This window comes from Myiozetetes cayanensis, unplaced genomic scaffold, assembly GCF_022539395.1.
Source record: "Myiozetetes cayanensis isolate MyiCay16 unplaced genomic scaffold, myiCay2020 scf5-8, whole genome shotgun sequence".
NCBI classification, from domain to species: Eukaryota; Metazoa; Chordata; class Aves; order Passeriformes; family Tyrannidae; genus Myiozetetes; species Myiozetetes cayanensis.
Genome location: NW_026087742.1, coordinates 4,840,517 through 4,859,370, shown reverse-complemented (window position 1 = coordinate 4,859,370; position 18,854 = coordinate 4,840,517). Strand labels below are relative to the sequence as shown.

General features: G+C 40.1%; 1 protein-coding gene across 3 annotated transcripts in view; it reads left to right on the top strand.

Moving 5' to 3' along the window:
- Positions 1-18,854, top strand: part of HTR1F (5-hydroxytryptamine receptor 1F) — a 106,897-nt gene that overhangs the window by 75,344 nt on the left and 12,699 nt on the right. The window contains exon 1 of one of the 3 annotated variants that reach the window (XM_050332912.1): positions 18,287-18,301. The exons of the other annotated variants lie outside the window; for them this stretch is intronic. The gene's annotated coding sequence lies outside the window, so the exon portion shown is untranslated. Of the gene's footprint in view, positions 1-18,286; positions 18,302-18,854 lie in introns of those variants that run through there. 3 annotated transcript variants of the gene reach the window in all.

Below are 18,854 nucleotides of genomic sequence, written 5' to 3'. Positions count from 1 at the left end.
TTAACGATATTTAGCGAATCAGAGGCTGAAAAGTACGGACAGAATCAGTATTGATGGTGAGAAAACAGGTTCGCAATTTCTTATATAATGATGAATAAAAGCATTCCTAGAACAAAGCTGGCTAAGTCTAATACTGAACAAGTAGAAGATGCTTTTACCAGACAACACATTTGTTTTCACTAACTGCAAGAAGCAGAGTACTTAAACCTCAGGGTGGCTTTAGGCTTCTGGCAATCAATAGTGCCAAATTAAGTTTGTTCTATAATGAACAACTTCTTGGCAAGCTCTCCAAGACACAAAGTGCTGAGCAATGGCATCCCTTCAGAGGGCATGACCACAGCCCTCAATCACAGATCTGCACCTTGAATCCTCCTGGGTCCCACGTGGTGACCCATGGCAGTCAGTTTGGGACCCCCATGTCCTCAGGGTTCCCAGTACATCTGTTCCCCATAGGGTGATACTCATTTCTGCTCAGTCAATTCTAGCACAGGGGAGCCATTAACTTTTCTCCTTGCCCCCTTAGGACTTGAGCAGATTTTCCTTGCACCCTTGCTGCACAATAAGAGTTAATACCAAGCCGAGCAGAGCAGGACTGAATTGAAACCTGCCAGGCAGGACACCTAGAAGGCATTGACTCTGAGATAAAGGTTGTGATGCTCACCTGCTGGATCCACAGAGGCCTTGGAGCAAGTCAAGTGTCAGATTGCTGTGCCCTGAGGGGGGTTTGGGTGCTGCCTGGCTTTTAAGCTCATTCTTCCCCATCAAAGCAGAAGTGGATATTTTGATAATTTATAGTTTTGGGCAGACTCTATGGAAAGGAAAAGGGAACACAGTCTCTGAACTATACTCACATAAGCTTAGTCTTCCCATTAATATACTAGCTAGCAGCTACCCTACTCTCAGTTTTCAAGGCATGATGGGACAGAAAAGTCCTTTTAGACTAGAAGGGAAGGACAGGGGAAGAAAATTAACGCTCCTCCAAATTCAGTTTTTTAGCAAGCACTCAATCTGTAGGATACATAACACATTCAGCTGGACAGATAAATTTTACAATGAATTACTACCGGCAGCAAGTCTCTACTTTTTTTTTTTTCAGTCAGTCTCAGTTTTTAAAAGACTATTAGGCTGTTTAAGGATGCTGTTCCAGTCTAAAAAGCTCTGAGAAAAAAACAAAACAAACAAAAACCAAACCAACCAAACAAAAACAATTGGCCCTATTCTTCATTTGCAAAAGAGTCTAGTCTTCCATAAAGGGATTTGCTCACATAAAATAATGTAATTTTCATATCTTTTCATCTCAGAATAAAAGAAACAAGTTTATATAAACAGAATGCCTGAATGCCAAAATTTTGTAAATAGCACAAGCTACTAAAGTATCCATGAATTGTCTCTTTCATCTGAAAAATACTTTCACAGCCTTCATTTTCTGAAATGTTGTTTCAATAGGCTGTTTGGTAGAAGTCATTCTGCTATTACCTCCTGCCATACCAGAGACACAACTGGCACAATGAATTATTGGCCACAATAAGAATTAAGAAGCGATTTTCTTGCTGACCTTTCAGAGTACACTTACTAAATGTATTCATGGTGGTTTGAATATCCTAGACTGTTTACAGCTGAAAACTATTTATTGCTGAGCGTTTCATTCTTACAGAGTACATTGTTTCAAACAGCCAAAACTGTCTTCTGAAGCAAATTAATTTGTGCAACTTCAGAGTCTGGTAGGATACATCAAGATATTTGTTGCAAAATCTGGTCTATCAAAACAGTATTAAATGGAAGTTAGTTTTTTTCTGGAAAGCATATGCTATCTTTTGTTTACAACTAAACCAAACAGCAGTCTAATTCACTTTGAAGACCATATGTAACAACTGATGCAGAGCTCAGTCATATTCCCCTTCTAGTAAAAGGATCTGATTTTCTATAAGAAAACACAGGGATATACTTTCCCTTATGTTACTCTGAGATATTTAAATTTATGTAAAGGTGTTTGTGACAACTCTCAATGGCTTCCTGGAACTGGTACCCATTGTATCAAGCAGAGAATAGCGTTACTATGGCAACTGTCTCATCACATTTCAAAAAAATACATGAACAAGAGGAACTCATCACCTTCTAGATTTTGCCTTTCCTCAGAAGTATCTTGTCTTCCCATTCACCCAACTCTTTATGTCTAAGATAAGAAGACAACACTTCTCAGTTAAGCTCCATGGACGTTGTTGGCTGCTTGGCCGTTTGGTCACTAAAGCTGCCAAGAGATCTGTGTTATTATTCCTCCCTCTCCTACAGGCCTACAGCGAGGCACAGCCAGCTATAACTTTAAGTATTCCCATTTCCCTAGGACATCAGGCTGCCAAGGATGTCCAGCTTATCTCTGCCAAAAGCCAATACGGCCTCCGCGTCCGGGGCGGATGCTACCACCGGCTGCGTGGAGCCAGGAATTCTGTGGCTCATCCCAGCACAGCTGCTGTGTCACCCCTGCCCTGACAGATGTAGCCCAGTGATCCTCTGACTTTCCAGTCCAGCTCAGTTCCTCCCCTTCACCCTCGAGGCAGCGTTAGTCACAACTTCTCCCACGCTTCAGAGGAGACCTGGGCCTGCTCTGTGGCACCGTAAGCAGCTTGCCCATTTCTGAATCACGCTTTCACCCCAGGGGCCTGCAGAAAAGGCATCGTTCTTGTTTGCTCGGGTCTTCTAAACATTTCTCTTTATTGCACCTCGTATAATATAGAAGGAACTGCTGTGTGAGATCTGCACTCTGACAAGTAAGAGGGGCTGGGGAAGAAATGCACAACAGGAGCATCCACTGGGAGACTGTCCTTCATCCTTCAGGCTCCTGTATTTGCACCTCTGCTTGCTGAGACTGCCATGATCTGAATGCAGAACAAAGCTGCTCAAATTTTCTGAGAAAGAAACATGATGGCTGTTTTTAAAGGGTAAAGTAGTTCTCTGAAGAAGGAAGAGACCTGAAAATCTCTCTTTACTTCCCAAAATGGCCACTTTATTATCCCTGTAGAGAGAAAAGTATTTAAAGCATTATGTGCATATACTTCATTCTCCTTTGAAAAGGACAATAAACAGCTACAACTCATTCTGCACCTCAGACTGGCTATCATGGAAAAGACAGGCAAAGAGCATGATTCAACCACTGTTACCTCCAAAGTCTTTTTTGAAAGATGCTCAAACTTTTACTGTTTTCAAGACTGAAACCTGTCAGTCACAACCCCCGCACTTCTTTATGCTTTGTTCAGAACACAAAATACGTAATTTCATCTGTTAAGGAACTTCTGCAAATCCTTCAAAGAATGAGCAAGTTCTACCATATTTCCCTTTTCTTTTGTTCAAGTTCGGAATAGTGTGAGTGGGTTCAGGCTGAGAAATACTGCACTGACCTGCTCTAAACATAAACATTCACTGGGATGGGATTTGCTTTTCCGCACTGGCTTCCCTGTTCCCAACCACTTTAAATCATCAGTGAGAGGAGTCTGGATCAAAATGGTGCCAAGCAGAAATTGATAGTCCTTCCTAGGTAAAATTTCTTCCTGGCCCTAAGCACACTGATTTTCTCGAGATGCAGAATCAGCACTTGTGTTGCAAGTGGGCCCAGATATATCTCATCCTGCTACTACAACTCTCTGCAGTCAGGATGGGAACTCTCAATCTTCAGCAAACTCACTCCAGCTACAGAAAAGCCTATAATCAGTTACCAATGAACTCTATTATCAGCTTTACATACCGTATTTGTATTTGACTCATTTGGCTTATTACTGATGATGTCATTTAAAAATAGTTGTTTTAAACATTTCCATTAGATACCTAATGGATTGCCTAAACCATTAGTCCAGCAAATTAAATAAAATCATCAAGCCAAGCAAAACATGCTTGCTTAGCAAATTTCTCTCCTGATTTGTCCTTAAGGATCACTTTATATACACACATACAAAATCCTTCAAATAATCTCTTTCCCCAATCATTTAGCTGTATGCAAGGTTATATCATTTTATCAATGAAATTGTTCATACTTCAGCACTTCCCACAGAAATTAAAGCAATAAGTCTTGTAATTGCTGCTCTAAAAATAGCCATATATTTATTACAAAAAGGCATTATTAAGAACGTGCGTAAAACATTTATTTCTGTGCTGTTACTGCTTCATGCTCCAGCATTACACTAATCAGCTTTCTTGTACAAATGAGTTTTATACAATTCAAAATAGAGAGAATAATGTAATCATAGAATTGATATTCTATTAATGAACTAATGTCATTATTGCAGAACTGAGACGACTATTGCAGAAATTGTTGCTCATCTACACTGCACTATAAAATCCCAGATGGGATTCTAAAGGCTTGGACTGTTCTCCAAGGAAAAGAAGGTCCAGAGAGGACCTTTCAAAGTCAGCAGGGAATCCACATAAAATTAATATGACAAGGGGTTTTTTATATATATATATATATAAACATATTCTCATATATTTATATAAATATATATATGAGCTAAGGAGAATTATCATGACAACCCTGGTGTTGTTTGAGATCACCCATTTAATCATTGGCTCCTGAGGGCAGGCAGCTCTGGGAGCATTTTGAATGAACTAACCAGTTTGAGAAGGCCAAGCAGTGGCCAGTCCTCAGGTACAGCAAGGTTTACAGTGATACTGTAAAATGGGAAACTTCCTATGTTTCTGGATGCACAAGATATCCCTGCCAGCCATCCTTTCTAAACACAAAATAACTGCACAGTAACTCCCAACGTTCTCCTTCCCCATACTCAGTGCCATCATTGCAGTGCAGGAGCTTGAAGGTGTAGGAAGCAGCAATTTCAGGACTCTTATCAAACAGAAACATTCACTGTGCTACATGATAATGAAGAAAAGTCTTTTGCTTACCAAGCGTATCCAAACTGCTCTGATGCAGAGAATATTTGTGTCTCTCCTCCTAAAACACTGCTTTCTACTAGCCTAGTAGTTGTAACCTTTAAATCCCAATCTCCAGGTCAAAGGAATGAGCAGAAAATTGCAGTAAATTCTCAGGCAGCACAACTGAATTAACAAGAAAACACTAATCTGATGACGGGGGGTAAAAATTTGATAAGCCTTTCTGAAGCAGATGTTTCTTCAACAATCCCCCACTATGCTGGTAAAATAGGCAATATAATCTTGAATAGGGCAAGAAACTTTAAACAAATCAATTGGACATTTCCTACAGGGAAAGTTATAAAATATTTCTGGCTTAACTGAAGGATAAACTTATACAAAACATTGCTTGACTTAATAAATATTACACTGATTTAAGAAAATTAGTCTCAACTGACCAGAAACAACTTGGAAGCCAGTCTAGCAGCATACATTACCAAAAGTAGCTTTCCATAATTGTTCAATTACAAAAACTTCTAACAACAAACATGACTTCAAATACAGATTTAGTAGCAAAATCCCTTGAAACCTATTGCAAGCAGCAGCATATTAGATCAGCCAGGTCATAAAGAGAGTGGAAGACACTTCATACCAGCTTCCCATGGCAGCGTCACTCAGAGCTGCCAATTTAAAATAATGGCCCAAAGGAGTTTTTCCAAGTTATTTGTGAATCACTTAGGAGGAAGGACGTGAGAGTTATTGGAAATGACTCCCAGTAGCATCAGTATGGGGAGAGTGAGGTAACCAAAATTCTCAGGGTGAGGTTATCTCTGAGCCTGCCTTGTTATTCCTTCCCGACATGAAACACTGTCCTGGGAAGTGTGGATGGAGGGGATGCTGCCAGCAGTGCAGGAGGAACTGGTGCCTTCCTGCTGCACCTTGCCTAGCCCAGGGCAGGCTGGAATACATGAGCTGGGAAGACCAAGCCACGGTGTCCAAGAGGGTAACAGAACAGCTGCTGGAGAGATTCATCACTCCCCTCCATCTCTGCCAGCTTTTGCTTTGTCAATGGCCCATGGTATGCACTAAGCTCTCACAAGCCCCACCAGCAATGCAGGAGTTAGCAAAGGGTGATTTTTTTTATGCAAGGCACCCAGCCCTGGCAGCAGGCGTTCCATCTTTGGCTCCAGGTGTTTCTTTCAGGCTATGTTGTATCCTCATAAAATCCTAGAGTTTCTCCAGCTACCACCCTATGCACCACCTCCCCCTCCCACCCAGTGCTATGAGGGAAGATGCCTATTCCTTTACTTTGGGGTGTTTGTTTTGGTTTGGGGTTTGTTTTGTGTGTGTCTATGTATGTGTTTAAACACATTCTTCAATGTTATATACACATACAGTGTTTACACATACTTCAAAACTACAAGCAAATGCTTCACATTCAAAGTTCTCTCCTTCAAATGCCAAGGTCTCCCCAGTGATCCCAAATACTCACACATCCTGCTGCAATTTTATGCAAATTCTTTCATCCCGGAGGAAATTTATTAAAATGCTGAGACTTTTCATTAGGGCACTTTCTAATTAAGCTACCAATCTTTAAAGCTTCTGCCTTCTAAGACTTATTGTTCTTTGCACAAGATGAGATGGCAGTCACAATTCATTGTCTTTAGTGAGGCACATACTGGTTTTAAAAAAAATAGGTATTTAGCAGCTTTCAATTCTGTGTCCTTGAAGTTAGAAATGCCTCTGTAGTTTAATATAGGAAAATAGCCAGCTTCTGCTGCGTTAGACACAGGCCCTGAACACATCCCAGTGTCCATGGGATGTTTTAAAAATATAACAATTCTTTGAGATTTTAAGGATATTGTGGCAGACTCGCTAAAAGCTCTTTAGTTCCATAAATCATGCCATTACTTCACATTTGATATTTCCATATTCTTACGTATGAGAAACTGATTATTACCGATAGAATAAAACCCAAGTGGCACCATATAATATTTTCCAAATAGAAGAGAGAAGGAAAAAGGAAAATATTAACACCAAAAGAATTACAGGAAAGCACCTGCCTTATAAGCCAAGAGTTACACAGGTTGAAATGAGATGAAGCCTAAGTTCCCTGTTGTTTCTCCACTGAGTTCCCTTTTACAAAGGTGTAAAGACAGCTGGTGAACCCCTATGAGATAAATTGCCCAAGAGAAGTGATCTCAGTGTTGACATTCCTACAAGCATTCTTGCATGCCCTGCCCTGTTGGTTATTCTCATTGATGAACCATTGCAGCTCTCACATTCCCATGGCTTTTATGAACTTCTTGGACCACTGCGTAACACCCCTATGGACATGATAAACGTTCTGCTTGGAAATCTGTCAACTTTCTATTATTAATATCTCAGGATTCACTTCCTTTAGCTCCAAAGGTCCACACTGTAGACTTCTATATCTGAGTTAGTCTTCCTGGGCTCCCTGTATAATCAGTGGGGAGAAATAAGCTCCTCCAGGCATAATTCATCTGACTCAAATGAAAGAACTACATCAGGATGAGAATAGCTGTGCCCTAGAGATGATTCTCTGCATAGGGTGACAATTAAGGATTAGATAGCTGCATTTAGTCAATTAAATTCCACCATTTGTGCTTTAAAATGTTATTTTTCCCCAATGCTCCCAGCGCAGAGCACGACACATGGGTAGTGAAGTCTTACACAGTCATAAGGGGAACCTGTACACAATAACATGCTAGAGAGTTCACCCTCCAAAGAGCTGCTCTTCTTTTGAGAGTACAGGCTCAACATTTCCCAGCAGAAGGGAATCATCAGTTTGCTCTAATTAATGTTGCTGAACATGTGTACTAAAATGGACTTCCTCCATTTTTCACCCTTATGTTTAGTAATTTTACAGAATACTTCATGCTCTTAGGTGCCTATTTCAATCCAAAACACTCTCCAAATAGCACTTGTAGCTAATTGATTTGTCTTCATTTACTTCCAGCTTGCTCTCTAATGCTCAGTGTGGTACTTTTTTTAATTTTGAACACAGCAGAAGGCCCTCCTGTGAGCAGAGCTTCTCAGAGCTTCCCCATGGGGCTTTCCAGTCACAGTTTGCAGTTGAAGAGGCAATGGGAACACAAACATCACCTCCAGCCACGCTGGAGGTGCAAGAGGCAGCTGTCACTCTCACCCACCTCCTTTGACATTTAATCCTTTTGACCAGTACAGACCAGGAGATAGGATGCCACCTGAAGCTTGCCCCTTTGGCCTTTATAACATGAGTGTTATCTCCAGCTTTCTAAGTAGCAGTTTCCCAGAGGGAACACAGAGAATTTGCTTTGGGAACAAGCTGACTTTCCCGGTTCCCAAGCCCATTGTATTTAAAGTCATCAGTGCAAAGACAGACCCAGACAGGTTTTGTTTTGTCTGTGCACTCAAGAAAGGCACCATTGTGTAACAATGAACATTAACAGTGAACCTTCCTCCACTAGCAGGAGCTTACTCCAACAGAAAAAAAGTTATGTTACTTTTAATCCTTCATCTAGTTTCTGCCAAGAAACACAACCTTGCTCAGTGTAAAGCATGGAGATAAAGCTCAGCCTAAGAGAGGACGATGACAATATTAAATGTGATTTAAGACAGCCTACCAACTACACAGACTGCTCCAACTCTCCTTCCCGAATTTTATGCGCGTAGTTTGCTTCCTGAGGTGCCAAGCGCACTAAGGATAATGCCAGATCCCTTTGTGGCCCATGTGCAAGCATGTGCCAATGATAATCTGCCCCAGAACAGCACTGGTGAGGCCTCATCTGGCATTGGGTCATCTGCAGTCCTTGGCAGAAAAGCTCTTTTCTGGTCCCACTGCTTTCAAACAATACCTCTTGCCAGCAGCACTGAAATCAAACATGTGTCACACTTCAGCCATCTGAAATGGAAAAGAGATCAACTTTCAAGTTAAGTACCAAGTTGACTTGAAATGGAGGAGAGTGTGCCCTTTGGAAGCACAGTTCTTTTAAGCCAAACTCTGTTTTCTGGAAAAAATGATTTTCTTACTGGGGAAAATAGGACATGAAGAGAAATACTACAAAAATTATTCTTCATGGATACATCCTTGAGCTACATGGTTTTTTTATGTAAGAGATCTTCAGCCTGTACCTCTGCCTTGGCTACAAGAAAACCCAAAGACCTCTTTCTGTCTTCTTATCCTGAAACATGTCAAGCAGTACTTAGTCAAAGAATTTTTCCTCTGGCTTTACTGGAGAGAAGTTTGCAGGTGCTGACCAGCTAAATTGTCTTAAAGTTATTTATATTCTGTTCTCTTTTTCACTAGCAAGTAAGAAAATTACTGCAGCCTAATACAAGTCACGATGAACGTTTTGATTTGCCACGTCTGAATCCTTAGACTTAGAAGTTAAAAGCACTTAGATGGCGTTTCCTGGGAGGAAACACCTTTTGGCAGGGTGATTGTAATGGATCAATTAACAGGTCCAGGGTTTGATTTCAACTCACTCTGCACATCCATCAAGGCTCCCAAGCACTTGGTCCTTCAGGGGAGCAGGCATTTTCTAACTGCCTGAACAGATGCCTGGGAAGCAAAGTAGTTGCACCCTGACCCTTGCTTGCACCTTCAAAAACTCATCTACAGTTCCACACCTGGGTGAAATCATAATTGCTTCAAGATAAAAAAACCCTATTAAATGCAAAGTGCCACTAAAACCAGTATGTCATTCTTGAGACAAGGAGCTTATCGTTAACTAGCTTTTTAGCACCCTAGATGCCCATTACATTTCCTCACAATTTTCCAGGCTTAGTAAATCACCCAGTGTTTTCAATGTTCTCCCTTAGACTCACCAGGTTCACATTTTACTTTCTCCATCAAAAAAAAAAAAAAAGTGTTTAAGAAGTTCAAGCAAGAGCTAACTAAGGTTAGCTAACTGTAACCTTTCAGTGCACTCGGGCTGGATTTCTACCTTACAGATCAGAAGCACTGGACCTGAAAAACAAATCTCCTACCCAGGAGGTGCATCAGAAACGATTTGCTGCTGGGTTCTCTGCTGCAGAACTAATGGACAGTGCTCATTGCTCAGCCTGCTTGCAGACTGTATAGAGACTGGAAGGGGAAATGCAACCACCTGGCTGCTGCCAATTGGTGTGGACTGGGAGAGGCAGCCAAACCGGAGCATTTGGTCAAATTGCACAGAAAAATATTCTAAGAGCTGTATGGAACAAAGGACTGAGACTGACTTTTCCCTCAAGACACTTCTGCCACTACAGCAAAAGGAAAGTACTTCCTCTACAACTCCCAGGGCATTAAGTCATCCATTTCTTACATTGCTTCACAGCTAAACCAAAAGGCAAAAAACCTCATGTTTAATTTCACTTCTGTCTGTTTCTAATATATGAGAAAGAAAATGGGGGACAAGGAAATATCCTTCTTCTCTCCGTAATCATAGACACTCCATTGCCAATACATGACACCAATTTAAGTTTCATGTACTGTTGGCAATCCAACATATAAAAAATGGATAATTTAAGTTATATGGACGTGAATTTCCCTTTGCCATTCATTATTACTGTCGTAATTTTATGTAGTGGAAGAAGCACTACATCTCCTTTATAGAGGAGGTTTATTTCGTTAACTCCATATGTACAGGTAGGAAAATTGCAGCAGTGCCTAAAGGAACAGGAGCACCCTTATGTCTAAGAACTGAAAACACAATTGAACAGGTAAATATAGTCCCTGACATACTGTTTGCAATATAGTAAGATAAGGGAAATACTATTAAATTACACTTAATTCTTTTAAACCAGTACAATTTTAGATACTTAAGAATAACTTATTTCTTAAGGTTGAGACTCATGTGATTTAAATATTTAAGCAAGATGAAATGTTCTTTAAAGATATGCAGGAAGACATCTAGATGTTAAAAGGTTTTCTCAAGGAATTGGTATATGGGGTTCTTTATCCTGTTTCATGGAGAACAGGAGACCTTTATGAGCTTTTCTCTGATCATAAACAGAGCTTTAGGAAAAGCAAGCAGTTGAATCTATGCCCTTTGGCTAAAGCTAATAAATATAGGCAGTCTTGGTTGTTGTCTTTTCAAATAACTCTCCTATAAGATTATACTATTAGCACTAAAAGCTTCTTTATAGCCAATAAAACGTAATTTCTAACCACACAAAACTAGGTCCAGGAGGAGGAATGTGGATTCCTCACCCCCTACCAACTGAAGTTGGTAATTAATTCTCTAGAATCTGTATGGTAGGATACATATAGGAAGAAAAATGCCCTGACTGAACAGGACACATGGTTTGGACACGCCTTTAATGTTCTGGTCAAATGGCAGTAGACTCCTAAAGGAAAGGCAAAAGCTTGAAACAGCAAGAATTGCTCAGGCTGACATTTTTACCCTAGTCAGAAGACAGTTGCTGTGCTCATCAGTCTCTTGTTTTGACAGATAAATGATCCAAATATGCTCTCCCAAGGGACCCAAGCAACATCTGTGACATTCTTAAAGGCAGTTACTTTTTAGACTACCTGCTCTGAGACCACACAGATAAATACTTAATAACACAGCTTATGAAAACTTTTCAAAGGCAATTGCCTTTCCTACGACACACCTTTTGCTGATTTTACATAACTGTTTTTAAAGTGCAAGTGCAGTAATCGTAATCTATGGCAAACTGAGAATATTAAAAAGACCTATTCCCATATATAAGCCATTGCAACCTATAACACCAGCAACCTGCAATGCAGCCAACACAAACAACACATGCACATGAAGAAGCCTGAACAAATAACTGCTGTTATTATTGTTGCTCTTGTAAGATGAAAGTGGCACACAGTTGCAGTCAGAAAAAATCCAAATACTCGCTTCAGTTTCAGACTGGAAAATAACTTTGCAGTGCCACAAGGTCAAGGAAATTAAGAGCCGCCTGCTGCCAGTTTCCTAAAGGGATGTCTCTTCTCAAAAATTACACTGCAGACTTTTGTTAGCACAGTGTAGCCCAGCTTCCTTCTCAGGCATACTTCTCACTCACACAACAACAGGAAAACACTCACAGCAGTTGAATAAAAGGTCACAAATATCTCTTCTCTACTCTTACATGTGAGCAAAAGAAGAGCCATCAAGACACCAGCGTCTTGTAATCTGAAGGCTAATCAATATTCTCCTTCTGGATATTCTGTAACAACTTTAAAAGCAGTAAAAGATTTTTAAATACATTAGGGTGGGAAAAAAAATGCATTATTAAGTACCAGTCAAAGAGTTCTTGTCTTGAAACGTATTAAGGCTCACAGACCCTAAGCCTTGATCTGGCAACTGTTCATCCAGGCATAGAAAAACATGTATGATAGTGTCAGTGGCACGGGGCAAGGGCTCTGGCTGGAGTGCATCTATTTTTCTAGCTATAAGAAAATTTCTGGGGGAAAAAAAGGACTGTGTTCAAAGCATCTGATATGCCTGATGAACCAACCCCCTTTTCGTTGCATTTCATTATCCAAAAAGGAGGGGCTGAGAGAAGAAGAAAGAAGGACCTGCTGTGTCCCTGAACACAGCACTGCCAATAGCAGAAGAGCAGTTCCTTGAGGCTTCAGGTTTTCAATGCAAGCTTGTTTCAGAGACCCAAAGTTCTAATAATCACTTGCCTTTCAAAAGGCTACCTCGAGCAATGTGCAAGCATTTGACTGTGCTAACATCTGTAAACCCTGAGCATTGTTATTTCTGACCTGTTCTGCAGCAAGACTTTCTGGGGGTCACTACTGGCACTCTGCACCACAGCACCTGAGCAACCTTTGATGAAATTAAGTGGCTGTGAGGGTGCCAGCACACTTGCTTGATTTGTATTGCCCTGCTCTGGCATCCAACAGGGACCTTTCCAAAAGAGGAGAAATTGATACTTGAGCCAAAAGTAACTGAACAACAATCTCCAGCATTTAAACAGATTCAGCTGTTTTATGAGCCTGAAGAGTCACACTTTAACATGGTTCTCTAAATCAGGCAGAGGCAAATTACCAGAAAGAGGAGCTGAGTTCACTGTGCTGGGCAGAGGCAACTGCTTTTGTCCAGCATTACCCTCATGAACACCAGCTCCATCATTCTTGCTGGATGTTGCTCTAGAAGCAACATCCACACAAGGAACATGATTCCTTCTATCCATCCAACTTCAACACACTCACTGCAGGAAGAGCAATTATCTCTTAATCATCACAGAAGTCAGAAGCCAACATAAAAGCAGCAGTTATACAGCAATAAAAACAAAGTAAACAAACAAAAAACAACAACACCAAACTCACCCCCAAAAAAAAAAAAAAAAAAAAACAAAACCAACAACAGACCATGTCAGGTACCCATTTATCTAAATTAAAATCTTCATCCATTTCAACCTAATAAGGAGCATAAACCTACTGATCCCATTAAATACAGCTGAAAAACATCTTACAGCAATGCTTTTCATCATAACAAAAGGTTAATCTAATGATCCTGTGCCATATTTGGTGATTATAACTAGTCAAATTTTATTTTAGGGGGTTAGTTTGTTGTGGTGGGTTTTTTCTCAGGTTTTGTTTGGTTGGTTTTTTTGCCAGGGTTGGTTTTGTTTTGCTTGTTTCTTCAGTGTCCTTCTGTACCTGCTTTCTACATTATATCTTATCTCCAACTGAGATATAAGAACCCTTCATGGTATTTAAAGGTCTGCAGCATTTTTCCCATTACTAGCTGAAAATAATAGGGAAGAAAGGACTCCAGTTCATTTGAACATTTTTCCCTCCTACAGCACTGCCTCAAATCACAAGGTTTTCTGAAAGCTCCTGTGCTGTTTGTTATAGGTTTTTGGATTATTTCTTTTTTAAACTAAAGCTTGAATTTGGATTTAGATTGATGAATAAATGGTTACATCTTCGTGGTCTTCTTCTCTGCAGTGCTGCCTACTTTCTAGTGAATTGAGAATACTGACAGTCAACACTGTGGTCAAACTAGGTCATACTGGAGTAATCAAAAGAAAAAGAAGGGCAATCTTAATACAGTGTTATCTCCCACACAAGAGATTCTAAGATTTTAGGATAAAATTTGTTGCACAGTCCGAATTAGCTGCTAATGATTTCTGGTTTTTTCATTAGGTGCTCTTATCAGAAACAAAGAGAACAAAGCAACTCGAATAAAGTCTTTGCAGGTGGAAAAATATTGTGATTGCTTGCCTGGGTCTAAAACAACCATTTGAATTATCAGAAAGGATAATAACGTTGCAGTAGAGGTCAAGTAACAGCAGACCTGGCAACAGCAGCTAATGGTGTTGGAACTTTTCAACCTGAAATCCCAGAGTTAAAAACGTACAAACAGATGGAGCTTCCAAGCAAAGATAATACATTTAGTATCTTCAGATGCTGGCAACCACATTCATTTTATCTGTTCCAGCTGCTAGGGTCATCAGCTGGTGATCTGGCTATTTCTCTTCAGGTTCACTAGTGTTACATGAAGCTGTAGATACTCAGGTCAACTGACAAGAGAGAGAATCCTCAATGTATGGTATATTTTTAACCTGTATCTTTTTAAGAAAGCCTCTAAATCTTGGGAGTATGAGGGGGAATGTTTGATATATATGACCTAGTTACATCCTAAATATTGTGAATCAAGAAATAAAGAGCCAAAAGAATCTCAGGATATAATTACATCATATAGCAGCTAAAAATGGGGAAAATTGAAATGAAAAACAAACAAACAAAAACCCAAACAAAAACAAACAAACCCCAAATAAAACAAAAATCAAACAAACAAACAAAAACCCGAAAAAAGGACCAGGAGATTATACAGATGTAGAGACTTGCCTGAATCTGTTCATTGCTCCTTTCCAGAAGAGTTAACATTATAACATTCTTCAGCTTCAAAGAGCAAAGATGCATTTTGAACACTAAGGAAATGTAGTTTTCAATAATGACTTCTTAAAATAGAAAATATGGAAATAATAAGGGAAAATATAATGCAATATGTACATATGTACCTACACATGGGCATACATGAGACCCTATGCTATAGTTCTCATTACTTGCCAAGAGTATGTTGATGTTAAATGTTAGAAGCCTTTTCCCCTAAGTTTCAGCAGCTTGAAGGGTTAAAACTGGCATTTCAGGAGTCAGCTTTGGAAAAGACCAATTTTTAACTTCAATCTCCTGGTAGAAAAAAATAGTTTCTCCTACTATAGTGCACAGGGAAATCCTCCAGCTTCCCAATGTGACAGTTGGGCTTTAAGCAATCCAGGGAAAGGAATTCAGCATTTCCAACAGTGCACAGTGTTGCTCCTGTACATACCAAACAAGCCAGGTCATACAGAAGCACTGGATCACCTTGGATTTTTCCAGGCCTCTTCCAATCTCTGAAGATCTTAATGGTTAAAGCCCTTTAACCTTTTGCCTCTGTCCTTTACTCTTGCTTTTTACCATGTTATTATGTGCAAGCACATGTTATAATCTTTATCTCTCTCAGAAACTACAGGGGCCATAGAAAGTGCTGAGAATACACTGGAAGGTTTCTAAACTCTCCCAAAGCCGTTCAGAGCACCAGTGTGCCCTCTGCAGATTTGGGCAATTAGACACAGTCTGTTTAATGCTTCTCTTCACCACCAAATTAATATTATATTTTGCCATGTGCTGTCAAACAGCTTTTTTTGGAAAATAGTCATTATGAAATTTATCAAAATATATTGCAAGCACCAAGATGACCAAGAAACATTCTTACCATATAAAAAGACAGATTTTATTTTCTCAGCATACAACTTAAGGAAAAGTCAGTGGCTACTATTATTTCTTCTTTATATTAGGATTATAACCTAAATCTAAAAGTTAACTGTGCTCGATTCTCTTTTGGATCTGCATACGATTTTCTTACTTGGGAAATGAAGAGCTGAAGTGCTGCCTACAAGAATTCCTGGGGTAAAGTTGTACCTAAACCTCTCTACAGTGCTGAAGTCTTTCATAACCACAAAGTTACATTTTAAAAGGTCTAAGAAAACCAACATTGGTAGATTGTCAAAGGAAAAAAAAAAAAACAGCAACAGTAAAAATCTTTGGAATTTTGTTTGGAAATAGTTTCCTAAGATTATCATTCAAGATCCTTTAGCTGTTTTATGAATGAGAAGTTTGGGGATCTACTGAAGCTGGATGATCTTGTTAGACAATGACTCTCTGTGCCAAATTCCTGGGACAACAATAAGGTTGTTTTTTCATAATTAATTCTGAATCATCTGTTTAAATTTTAAGAAGCCATTCACAGGCATCTGTGCTGTGTGTCAAGTGTCACAACTACATTGGAATTATGCAAAGGAAAAACGTGGTGTGTGACAGCCTGTTATTTTCCTATCAGAAATGAAAATGAGTTCACAAAGCATTAAGAGAGCTTAAGACCTGATTTAGCAATCACAGCGTCTGCAACAGGAGACCTGACAGACCCAGGGAGCTTCCTAAGGAAGTTAAATCCCTCTTTCTGTGTTTGGACACTTTTCACACTGTCCTGCTGCTATGAGCTTTCTTGAGAGTTTTGTACACCTAAAAATATACCCAAGGCTTCATGTTTCCAGGAATTATTTAGCAAGCTGTGATGCCAGCAGACCACAGAGACAGTCATTCTCTGCCAAAATGAGATCCCTGACATCTTAAGGGATTTTACTGGGCTCCCTGTCTTGACTGTGCTCAAGTAATTTCCAGACCAGCTGCTGGTCTGAGCTGGTGGCAGCTGGTCCAGTTCACCTCCCTCTCATCCCCACTTCAGCAGGCACCCACTGATCCAAGGAAACATGCCAGGAAACTCAGAAATCCCACAACACTGACTTCCACCACACCACATAGATGTGGTATTTGGTGCATCCTGGTTCTTCAAAGAAATTGCTGTATTTGTATCAGTTTAACAATATTCAGCAGCAGTGTGGGATACAGATACATGCAAGTGCAATACAGGGAGTACTCCAGCATCCCTCCTTCCTGGGCATTCCACTGCCTCAAGTTCTCTCTAATATTCCTCCAGCTGCCGGCACCTTTAAAGGGGATCATGTTGCAGTGCAGTAAGAAACTGATGTAGAGAGAAAGGCACGCTCAAGAGCTGCAGAGTAGCCTGAAACTGTGAAAAGGAAGAAAGCTAAAGCCCAATCTGCGCTAGAGAAGTTTTGCCAGCATAGCTGCATCCGAGATCTCAAGACGCAGATGGTTTACACAGGCCTGGAACAAAATGGGGCTTTTGCCACTAGCACCTAAGCCAATTCGCTGAGTGAACATAACTGTTTTGGCTAAAATAGTCAGTTGTGTCAATGCCAGGATTTAAATCCCTAAAAATAATAAAAATCAATCAATCAATCAAACAAACAAACATAACACTACCCAACTGGAAAAGCATATGAAAGTAGCAGCTGAGATTTTCCTAGGTATCCTGTGCTGCTCATGGAGAGTTTGACCAGTTACCTGCCCATGTTAATGCTCTGCCACCATGCAGGAGAAAGCATATACAGGAATAATGTTCTATACCCAGCAATATATTCTATTACCAGCACTGTGGCACTCCATACAGAGTATACCAAAAATCATGTCTTGTTTCTTATAGACCTAAGTTTAAGGGCACGATATCTGAGTTTTGGAAAGATCTCTCTCTGGAGGTCTCCCTAGAGCCACCATTGTTGGAAGGAAATCATCTTTCACTGGTGGAAGTCATCAAGGCAAGGCAGCCTGGCTCCCTCTGACAGAAAAGCATTGTCTGAAGGAAATAAAAAACCAAACATTCATTCACAACAAAATCCTCTCCCATGGATGCTTCACTTTAAGAAAGCTTTCCACAAGTTCTTCCTTCTTTTCTGGAAGCGTGTAGATCCTTTCCTCTCTGTCTTTCCCAAGGAGATTGGAAAAAGCCATTTTGAGTGCTACTTCCTCTAAAAGGTTGATGCTCTTAACGCTCATCCCTCTTCCAAACCCATCAATTTTAAAGACCATTTTGTTTGTTTTGCTTAAAGTACTTCTTGGCCAGGGCTATATGCACATTATTCAGAGGATGTGAATTGTCTCAATTAATCCTGAAAAAGAAAATGTTAGAGAACTGCTGTTTAGTGCAATCCCAGTGCAGAGTTTACCATCTGATAGGGTTATCCCATTACATTCAGACAACAAGATCAAGGGAAAGACCTTCAGTCTACAAGATGATCAGGTGAGGATGAAAATAAAGACCGATGACACAGTGAAAAGAGCACAGAGAAAGACTCTGGGAAGTATACAGTAAGATAAATACTATCTAAAAAAGCATCAGTCTCCAAAAACTAAGCAGAGATGAGGTTGCAAGTTATGTGAATTTTGCCACCTCTCTGAGTTGTAAATGATCAGCCACAAACTTGTTCTTGTGTCACACAGAACCCCTACTGCAGAGGAGGAGCAGTGACACATTGCCTTCACTCCTCTTCCAACCAACTCTTCTGAGATCAGTTCTCCCTCAAAGCTGCCCTGGTAAGCACACAGCAAAAAACCTGCAATATCCTATTGTGGGACCAGGGGATAGTTTGAAAATTATGTTTTATGTTGTAGATGGAAATAGAGACCTTTTCCAGGCACATATTTGAAAATAATGATTGTTTTGTTACTGAAGCTGATCTCCCCCTTGCAAGAGAGTTTCAGAGGTAGGTGTATCAGTGAAAGAGGTTTGTGACTTGCAGCTCCACACACAGGTTTTCAGAGAGCTGGCAAAAAACACATGGCCTCAAAGCATAAGGTTGAGGGGGAAGTGGGAGAAACAAGGCTGCATTTTATGACTGTTCAAAAGGAAGTAAAACTGCCTCTCAGCATCCTTGCTCCAGCACTGCTGTGGTTCCCACTGGTTTTAAGCCCTTACCTGAAAAGGTAGTGTTGGGAAACACAAGCAAAACCATTCTGCATTTTTAACCCCCTATACAAATTCAAGTTTATAACCACGAAAGCAAGTCATTCCTGCATAGTATGAAACTACTTGTACAAATTACGTACACAGATGGGTGAATAGTCACTTCCTTGATTCATTGCCAAT